The sequence below is a fragment of the Sorex araneus genome, chromosome X (genome assembly GCF_027595985.1).
Source record: "Sorex araneus isolate mSorAra2 chromosome X, mSorAra2.pri, whole genome shotgun sequence".
Lineage (NCBI taxonomy): Eukaryota > Metazoa > Chordata > Mammalia > Eulipotyphla > Soricidae > Sorex > Sorex araneus.
The window spans coordinates 217,161,971-217,172,902 of record NC_073313.1 but is presented as its reverse complement, the minus strand read 5'-3'; the positions used below and the strand labels follow the sequence as shown (position 1 = coordinate 217,172,902).

At 36.9% G+C, this 10,932-nt stretch overlaps 1 pseudogene; it reads left to right on the top strand.

Moving 5' to 3' along the window:
- Positions 1–940: 940 nt before the first annotated feature.
- On the top strand, positions 941–1,059 carry LOC129400165 (5S ribosomal RNA; annotated as a pseudogene).
- Positions 1,060–10,932: the final 9,873 nt, after the last annotated feature.

Sequence of the window (10,932 nt, the reverse complement as noted above, 5' to 3'; positions counted from 1 at the left end):
AGAGGAAACAGTGTGAAGATTGTTTTATTTTCGCAAGGGCCCTTAAGATATTCTTAGGATATCACTAACATATTGTTAAAGGTTGAGTGATGTTAGTTTTTGTATGTATATATATGAAAAAAATATATATATATACAGCACCAGGCTGTTTTCACCCAGGGCACACCAGAGGGGGGTGAGAACCCTCCCCACCCCAAGGGGCCCAGCCCTTACATTCGCCCTCCACTACCCAATTGCCACCACACTCCAGGCCACTTTCTGGCTGCTCTGGCTGCTTTGCAACCGTGCAACACATTATAAAACACTTTCTACCCATTTTCCATAATTACCACATCATATTTGATGGAGTTCAGACAGTAGGCAGCAAGTCATAGAGAGTAATATACATATATGAGTGTATGTATACATATATATATATACACATACATGCATACCTCTCAGAGAGTCCTGCAAGCCAGGAGAGTATCCCGCTCGCACAGCAGAGCCTGGCAAGCTACCCGTGGCATATTCGATATGCCAAAAATAGTAATGGTAGGTCTCATTCTCCTGACCCTGATAGAGCCTCTAATCATTGGCAAAGACGAGTAAGGAGAGGCTGCTAAAATCTCAGGGCTGGGAGGAATAGAGACATTACTGCCGTTACTGGTGCCCGCCCGAGTAAATCAACAAACAATGGGATGACAGTGATGACAGTATCACTGTATCACTGTCATTCTGTTGCTCATCGATTTGCTTGAGCGGGCACCAGTAACGTCTCCATCATGAGACTTGTTGTTACTGTTTTTGGCATATTGAATATGCCATGGGTAGCTTGCCAGGCTCTGCTGTGCGGGCGAGATATGCTGGGTAGCTTGTCGGGCTCTCTGAGAGGGATGGAGGAATCAAATCCGGGTCAGCCACATGCAAGGAAAATGCTCTATCAGCTGTGCTATCGCTCCAGCTCTACAGCTATACCACCCTGAATGCACCCGATCTCATCTGATCTCGGAAGCCAAGCAGGGTCGGGCCTCATTAGTGATTGGATGGGAGACCACCTGGGAATACGGGGTGCTATACTGATGGCATTAATATATATACATATACATATGTGTATATATATATATATATATTTCCCGCTATGATTGGTTGCCTACTATCTGGATAATGGGTAGAAAGTGTCTTATGGTGTGTCAAGCGGCCCTGAATATGGCCGTGTGATCCAGGAATATGTTCACTCGTCCGTGATTGTCTCACATCTTTCTAAATAAGTTTCAATGATCTTGCTTCACAAAAAATAAAGGAATTTAAAAGATATTTATAAAGATAAAATCCAAGTATCACTGAAAACTCTTAGCTTTAAACATAATTTCATTAAATTTCTTGCATTTGGTCCTGTTCTTCCAAGCCAAATCTAGGGCTATGGATGTTTAAGGTCAACTTCAATCATGCATTTAAAAATGATATGGGACTAGAGCGATAGTACAGCAGGTAAGGCATTTACCTTGCATGTGGCTAACTTAGGTTCAATCTACAGGCTTCACATTTGGTCCTCAAACACCTCCAGATATAATTTCTGAATGCAGAGTCAGGAGTAACCCCGGAGCATCTCTAGATGTGGCCCCAAAACAAACCAAAAAATAAAATAAACAAAGAGATGAGTAAAATGACCCCATTTGTTTAAAAATGCTTTTTAAAACTTTACCATATTTCATAACATAAATTTAATCACTATGTATCTTGCATGCGTAGTAGTCTTCTTGAAACTAAAGATTTAGATAATTTCCATCAGAATTTTTGTTTATGGCATTAGAATTTTCAAAACTTCCCTTGGGAATGCCAAGAAATCCAAGACATTTAATTTTCTTTGGTTTGTTTCTGAATCACTTCAGGTTAGTGGCTGTCTGGGACAGTAGAAATCAGAGGAAATTGAAATTACATGCATACAAATTTTCTATTATAAAGTAATAAAAACATAACAAAAAGTGCACGACCATTGAGTTTACACTTCAAGGAGATAAAAATATATGACATGTAAATCATATCAAAACAAAGCTGTTTAGAAGAAACAAAAACACTAGTAGCCAGCCTTCATATTAACACTTGTGTATAGTCAATATTCTATAGTCAAAGTGTAAAGGAAAGCAAGTGAGTCAGTCACACTTCCCACAAGGGTGTCTTCACGGGCCTTTTCCTTTGAGGAGTGTGATGTGTCTCTAGGGCTCCCACACTGACTGATTTTTCTGATCTGCCAACATCACCAATGCTCCTTTGGTGCCCCGCTTCTCGAGATCAGTGCCACCTGTTCTCCACTTGTCTCTTGCTGAGACTCCTATTGTTCTGCTCATCCTATTATTAAATAAATCTGTCTCATTTAAAAGCCTCTGTTTTGGCGCATACTGCACAACCACAGGCCCTTGGAAACTTGCCTCTTCATATTCATTCCTGATATCATTTTAATGAACTTTGGCACACTCAGGCAAACTAGAGGTAGAGTATTTTCTAAAAGACCATTTTTTTCTCAGTCTGCAACTCAAAAATCAGACACTGTTTATCCTGCCTTTCAACAATTTTTATTTAAGTTTACCATGCCATTACACCAAAACTTCCAGAATGAAAGAACAACCTGTTGTGATAATTCCACAAATATTTTATGATAGTCAAATAAAGATTAAATTTGGGCTTTTTTGAAGATGCCAAAGAACATTGTCTTTCCCATTCTAGGTAGAATTTTTTAATTGACAACATGGTTTACAAAATTATTCATTATTGATTTTCAGACACAGAATGTTCCAATAACAATTCCATCGTCAGTGTCAATTCCCCCCCCCACCAACAACTCCAATTTCCATGCCATTTTACAACCAACCTCTATAAAAGGCACTTTTAAGAAATTTTAGACACTATGGTTTACAAATCTGTTTACTGGTGCAATTTCTTGCATAACTAATCCCAATTCCATATCCTCCACCAAAATGACTGCTTTTTTCCACCACTGTTGCAGTGTCCTATGTTTGTAATTGTACATAAAGTCCAGAATAACTTATTCATAAAGTATTTACATTGAAGATTTATATTAGGGGCTAGAGTGATAGTAGAGGGTTAGATGCTAGCCTCTACTTGATTCCGAGCACCACATATGGTCCCCTAAACCCACCAGGAATGATCCCTGAGTGCAGAGCTAAGAGTAAGCAAATCCGTGAGTGATCCAAAACAAAGACTTAATACATCAATACAAAATGAAAACTATCTGAATAGGCTAAATTTGAATCCTGCTAGCAGTGTTTGCTACTTATGCTTAATCAATTATTCTCATACAATATTCATTTGTCACATTGTTCCGTATATTTGGAAAACATCAGAATTCTTATGAAAATAAGTTTTCATTTGATATTATAAATGAAACCTATGGTTTTTACATAGGTAACAGTTAATAAGACATATATGAATCATCACAAATTTAATATGCATCTTGATGATGAATTTACTTTGTACACAAGCAAAAAAGATGGGAAAGCTTTTTAACAAAGAAGAAAATAGAAATGCATGATCGTGAAGTAATTATTTTAAAATAAGGTGAGTACTTAGAAGTAATTCTAACCATAACTATAGCGGGATCATTTCCTTAATATAGAAAAATACATGCTATTCTAAGTCAAAATAAACTTTAAGAGAACAAAACCTCTTAAAGATGCCATTCATAAACTACAGACAATTGACAATTATAAGAACTGTTAGAACAGTTCCTAACACTTTAAAAATCTAATTTTATCAACTTCAGTTGCCAAAGGTTGCAGCAAGCTAAAATTTTAAAAAGTAATACCAAGTGTCCCTCAAAGTAAAATCACTAGTGTTACGTATTATTAACAATCACCACCTTTATTATTCATAGAAAACTTTATCTCAATGTCTTTGAATTAAAGGGGCCTCACTGTGTGAAGACCATCCTCCATTTACTGTATACTTTGTCTAAAACTCCAGACATTTCCAGCTGACAAATACAGACACGGTTTTCATTTTCAGAAACAACATTAGTTTGCTGCACCATTGGGTGAAATCCAAGCATTTAGTCAGGCTTGTTTCTCTTGCTGCCTGGCTTAGCACATGTAATGAGAATTATGTCTTTCACTTCTAGGCCAACTTGCATATATTAAATGCAAGAATTACAGAGTCAGCACTATATCAGGATAGACAGGCCTGCAGAAAATAATCTAATGTGTCCTAACCCAGATGGCAGTCAACTTCTAAGTACTGTAACTAATGAACCTCAGAAAAATTAAGGACAGACTACAGTTTTACATTAGTCTCCTGTACTTTCATAATTTAAGCTATTCAATCTATTTGTTCTCTTAAGCCAAATTATCTTTAATATTTCTAATAATTTATTCTAGCATTCTCTCAATTCTGAAAGTGAGTCTATAAAGGACAATGTAAATATGATTTAGATTCTAGTTAAGAAGCTATAAATATAAAACAAAACAGGTTTTATTTTCTAAAAAATGGGACTATGAAAAGTAAATCTGAATAATATGTTGTTTTATTTAATTTAAATTTAACTTTGGGGATTTTTTTGTAAAGTATTAACCTAATTTAAATATATATATAGCATAGTCTAACAAACCATTTGTATGTATTTTTCAACTTAAGTTTTATAGACATGAACAATCCCTATTTTTTATTTATTCTTTTATTGAATCTTATTTTATTTTTCTATTGAATTTTATTTTGTGAGATAGATCCTTACAAAGCTGTTCATGATTAGGTTTCAGTCATAACACCCAGTGTTCCAACACCCATCCCTCCACCAGTGTACAATTCCCAGCATCAGTGTCCCCAGTTTCCTTCCCATCAACACCCAACTGCCACCCCCCCACTCAGCCTGTCTCTATGGCAAGCACTTTTCTTCTCTCTCTCTCTCTCTCTCTCTCTCTCTCTCTCTCTCTCTCTCTCTCTCTCTCTCTCTCTCTCTCTCTCGTTTCTCTCAATCCTCTCTCTGCCTCTTTCTCTGTCTCCCTCTGTCTCTCTCTGTCTTTGTTTCTATCTCTCTCCTTTGGGGCATTGTGGTTTGCAATACAGATACTAAAATACTAAAAGGTTATCAGGAATATCCCTTTACCTACTTTTAACCCGCAATTCTTGTCCAGAGTTATCATTTCCAGCTATTATTGTCATACTGTCCCTTCCCTATCATACCTACCTTCTGCCCCATTCCAACTATTGACCAGTCCTTCTAAGCTCTGTTTTCCCTGACCATGGATATTATTAGTCTCCATATATATATACATATATATGCATATATATACATATGTGTGTATATATATATATGTGTGTGTGTATGTATACATATATATATGCAGTCACATATATCTGTTCCTCTCCTTCTGGCTCATTTCACTCATCATGATACTATCCATATCCATCCATTTATAGGAAAATTTCATGACTTCATTTTCCTAACTGCTAAGTAGTATTCCATTGTGTAGATGTGCCATAGTTTCTTTATCCACCTCTCTCTTCTCAGGCAATCAGGTAGTTTCCAGATTCTGGCTATTATGAATAGTGATGCAATGAACATAGGAGTAGAGATGGTGTTTGTGCTGTGAGTTTTTGGACCCCCAGGGTATATTTCCAGAAGTGGTACTGCTGGCTCAAATGGAAGCTCAATTTCTAGTTTTTTGAGGAATGTCCATATTGTTTTCCAAAATGGCTGGACCAGTCAGCTTTCCCACCAACAATGAGGGAGAGTCCCTTTCTCCCCACACCCGTGCCAGCACTGGTTGCTCTTGTTCCTTTGGATGTGTGCCAGTCTCTGAAGCATGAGATGATATCTCATTGTTGTTTTGATTTACATTTTTCTGATGATTAGTGATGAAGAACATCTTTCATGTGCCTTTGGCCATTTGAATTTCTTCTTCTAGAAAATTTCTGCTCATTTAATTGCCCCATTTTATGATGGGGTTGGATGGGTTTTTTTCTTGTAGAGTTCAACCAGTGCCTCATGCTTGGACAATGGCATTTCATATTTGAAGATATCTTTAGCTTCAATATCATGGAGGGTTTTGCCTACACTTTCTTCCTTGTTCCTTATGGAATAACCCCTGTTTTAAAGACTAAAAAACTTAAGTTTATAGAAACCAAATAACTCATCTTGATGAACTAAAATCTAAATTAGATCTACTAATTCATTTTGTCTCTAAGATGTAAAACCTCCCTTAAAATTCCTTCATAAAAAATTGACCCTATACTTTTATTATTTATTTTATTCTATATAATTTTATTTTATTTGTTATTGTTTTTCACTGTATTTGAGGCCAGATACTTATATATTCTTTATGTTTTATAAACAACAAAAAATTTCAAGTCTCTTATGTTATCTAATATTAATAAGCAAGAACTCTATTTATTACACTTCCGAAGTAATTCATGGTGGGGTCTGGAGTGGGCAGGACACTTGCCTTGCATGCACCAACCTGGGTTTAATCCCCAGCATCCATACAGTCCCCTGAACACTGCCAAAAGTAACCCAAAACAAATAACAACAAAAAAAGCTCATGATTTTAGCTGACATTAACTCAATGAAATTTTGTTGAGTGTTTGTAGTAGATGTTATTAGCTGCTTATACAGTGCCCAATCCCAAGATCTTTTTAAAAGCTCACTTATGCTATGCATCTAGATAGTTTGAATATTCAACTTCTGGTCTCTACAGCAGTTACAAGAGACTTCATACTTCAGTTCTAGTCAATGAGATGAAAGTCAATCACTGAAGAGTTTGGGACTAACAAAATTAGCTGACAACTCTTCTGCCTGATAAAATTGATAAATATTGCAGATACCATCTTCCCCCTCTTTCAGATTATATTATGAACATAATGGCTGGCATTGAGGTAGTCATCCTAGGGTAAAGACTTAAAAACATATGAACAGAACTCTCCATGACATTGAAGCTAAAAGCATCTTTAAGGATGAAACAGCACTGACTATGCAAGTGGAAGTAAACATAAACAAATGGGACTACATCAAACTAAGAAGCTTCTGCACTTCAAAAGAAACAGTGACCAAAATACAGAAAGAGCCCACAGAATGGGAAAGAATATTTACCCAATACCCATCTGATAAGGAATTAATATCCAGGATATACAAGACACTAGTAGAATTGTATAAGAAAAAAACCTCCAACCCTATGGGTAGAAGAAATGAACAGAAGTTTCCTCAAAAAAGAAATACAGGGCTGGAGTGATAACACAGCAGGTAGGGCATTTGCCCTGCACATGGCTGACCCGGGTTCGATTCCCGGCAACCCATATTGTCCCCTGAGAACTGCCAGGGGAAATTTCCGAGTGGAGAACCAAGAGTGACCTCTGTGCATTGCCAGGTGTGACCCAAAAAGCGAAAGAAAAATGAAAGAAAGAAAGAAAGAAAGAAAGAAAGAAAGAAAGAAAGAAAGAAAGAAAAGAAAGAAAGAAGGAAGGAAGGAAGGAAGGAAGGAAGGAAGGAAGGAAGGAAGGAAGGAAGGAAGGAAGGAAGGAAGGAAGGAAGGAAGGAAGGAAGGAAGGAAGGAAGGAAGGAAGGAAGGAAGGAAGGAAGGGAGAAAGAAAGAAAGAGAGAAAGAAAGAAAGAAAGAAAGAAAGAAAGAAAGAAAGAAAGAAAGAAAGAAAGAAAGAAAGAAAGAAAGAAAGAAAGAAAGAAAGAAAGAAAGAAGGAAGGAAGGAAGGAAGGAAGGAAGGAAGGAAGGAAGGAAGGAAGGAAGGAAAGAAAGAAAGAAAGAAAGAAAGAAAGAAAGAAAGAAAGAAAGAAAGAAAGAAAGAAAGAAAGAAAGAAAGAAAGAAAGAAAGAAAGAAAGAAAGAAAGAAAGATGGCCAAAAAGCACATGAAAAAATGTTCCACATCACTACTTATCAGTGAGATGCAAATCAAAACAACAATGAGATATCATCTCACACCACAGAGAATGGCCCACATTCAAAAGAACAAAAGCAACCAGAGCTGGCGTGGATGTGGGGGAAAAGGGACACTCTTTCACTGTTGGTGGGAATGCTGACTGGTCCAGCCTTTCTGGAAAACAATATGGACAGTCCATCAAAAACTAAAAATTGAGCTTCCATATAATCCCACAATACCACTTCTGGGAATATATCTCGAGGATGCAAAAAAGCACAGTAGAAATGACATCTGTACCTATATATTCATTGCAGCACTGTTCACAATAGCCAAAATCAGGAAACAACCCAAATGCCCTAGAACAGATGACTGGTTAAAGAAATTTTGATATATCTACACAATGCAATACTATGCAGCTGTTAGGAGAGATGAAGTCATGAAATTTGCTTATAAATGGATAGACATGGAGAGTAACATGCTAAGTGAAATGAGTCAGAAAGAGAGGGACAGATACAGAAGGACTGCACTCATTTGTGGAGTATAGAATAACATCACATGAGGCTGACACCCAAGGACAGTAGATACAAGGGCCAGGAGGATTGTCCCATAGCTGGAATCCTGATTCATGAGCGGAGGGGAGAAGGCAGATGGAATGGAGAAGGGATCACTAAGAAAATGATGACTGGAGGAATCAGTCAGGATAGGAGATGTGTGCCGAAAGTACATAATGGACCAAACATGATAGCCTCTCAGTGTCTGTGTTGCAATCCATAATGCCCAAAAGTAGAGAGAGAGTATGGGGAATATTGTCTGCCATGTAGGCAGGGAGAGGGTGGGAAAGGGGAGTATACCAGGGATATTGGTGGTGGGGAATGTGCACTAATGGAAGGATGGGTTTTTGATCATTGTGTGATTATAACCCAAACATGAAAGCTTGTAACTGTCTCACAGTGATTCAATGAAATTTTAAAAAAATAGGAACAAAAGAACTACATACTAAAAGATAACAGTGTGAACTGAGATCCTACTTCAACCCAACAGTTAATAACACAGTTTCTTAGAAAAGGTCAGACCTTTTCTAAGGTTCTCCTGGATTCATTTTATATCATTCGGAACCAAAAATCAATTCTGTCGTATATGTGCTTTAGGTACTTATATATGTCCTGAGAATATAATAAATGTAGTTATGAAAACTTCACTCTTATGAAAAAAAATTTCACATGAAGAACTTTAAGTGTTGCAAAGAGCAGAAAATCAAAGTTGAAGGAAAATGAAAGGCAAGACATATCCATATAAAATTTCTCTAAAGAGGTGACATTTAACCTTAATAAATATGGAACAAATTCATATATTAAAAAATAAACTCACTGCTAACAACAGAAATGGCATATATAACCCCATAAAACAAGCAAAAAAGTACCTGAAATCACTGAAAGTCCACAAGTAGCCAGGAGGGAAAAAACTAGTGAATTAGGGAGAGTAGGACATTGCCATAGTAGGAAATTCAGTTTATACCATGAACTTCCATTTGAAGACTTTCTACATTGCTGGAAGGATTTAACTTCTTAAAGCAGCATTCATTTATGTCAGGGACATGTCTCAGTGGTCAAGCATACAGCTCACACACATAAGATCACAGAGAATCCAACACTAAAAATGTTTCTATAATAGTTATTATGTTCATTTATAAAGACATTTGTATCCAATCTCAAGTATCCACTTATAAAAACCTTGAGATTAATTCAGACACACATCATTCACCTATGTTTAAGGACATTGATGATACTAAAAAATAGTAGCGATTCATCTAAGTGTGACTTTAGATGTACAGGGGTTGAGTAACAGCCCTTGCAAGGAAAATAAAATCTGCCTCTGAACAGATGTTGGGTGAATTTTTTTACCCTAAAACTCTCTCAATATTAACTTTTAAAGCATCTTTCTTTTTAGCTGCGTTAATACCTAAGGATACAAAAAATTAAACAATTTCCTCTCAACATGTTCAGAAATGTTGACATCCACATTTAATGATGAACTATGGGATTCTTCCAAGTCACCATCTGCTAGCAGAGCTGGTTCAGGAGCAGCAGTGTAAAGATGCTAGATCACCCTCCATGAGAAGCCAGCTGGTAGACAAGACAGGAAAATGATAAATGCTAATCTAACCAATTAATCTGGATTCCATATCCTTTTGTATATGTCCTAGGCAATAAGCTAAGGATGATTGCTTTTCACCTTGCATCGAAGAAGAGAAAGGTGATAACTTGCAAAAACTTAAAACAATTTTAAAATTTGGATGGGAATAAAACACTATACAAAAGAGCCAGACTAGATTCTCTATACGTAATTTAAATTCTAATAATAATGTAGCACTGTGCACTGCATTGTTGTCCCATTGTTCATCAATTTGCTAGAGTGGGCTCTGGTAACGTCTCCATTGTCAGACTTGCTACTACTTTTGGCATATAGAATATGCTATGGGTAGCTTGTCAGGCTCTGCCATACAGGCGGGATACTCTTGGTAGCTTGTCAGGCTCTCTGAGAGGGACAGAGGAATCAAACCCGGGTCAGCTGTGTGCAAGGCAAACGCCCTACTGCTGTGCTATTGCTCCAATCCATAGAAATGAAAAATATTAAATATTGTTTTCCTCACTTTTGTATTAAAATACTCTTTATTTATTAGATTTCTGTTAATCGTCAGATAAAGGATCCAGAGAGATAGTAGAGCAAGAGGTAATGCAGTTGTCTTTCATACAGCCAACCTGGGTTTGATCCCCAGCACCCCATATAGTTTCTTAAGTTCCACCAGGAGTGATCCCTGAGCACAGAGCTAGGAGGAAGTCCTAAGCACTGCTGAGAGTGTCCCAAAAACAAAACAACAAAAAGGGAAAGTAAAAGATCATAAAAAAATTTTTCTTTCTAAAAGAATTCCAATTCATGTATGTCAAATGAATAATAATTTTAGAATATCAGTCCTTTGCAACCTTGCAAAATTGATTCAGAGAATGCTTGTCATAGAAACAGATAACAAGTTGGTGTTAACTGCAATTTAAAGCAACAGGCTCTCATGAGCAGAACCC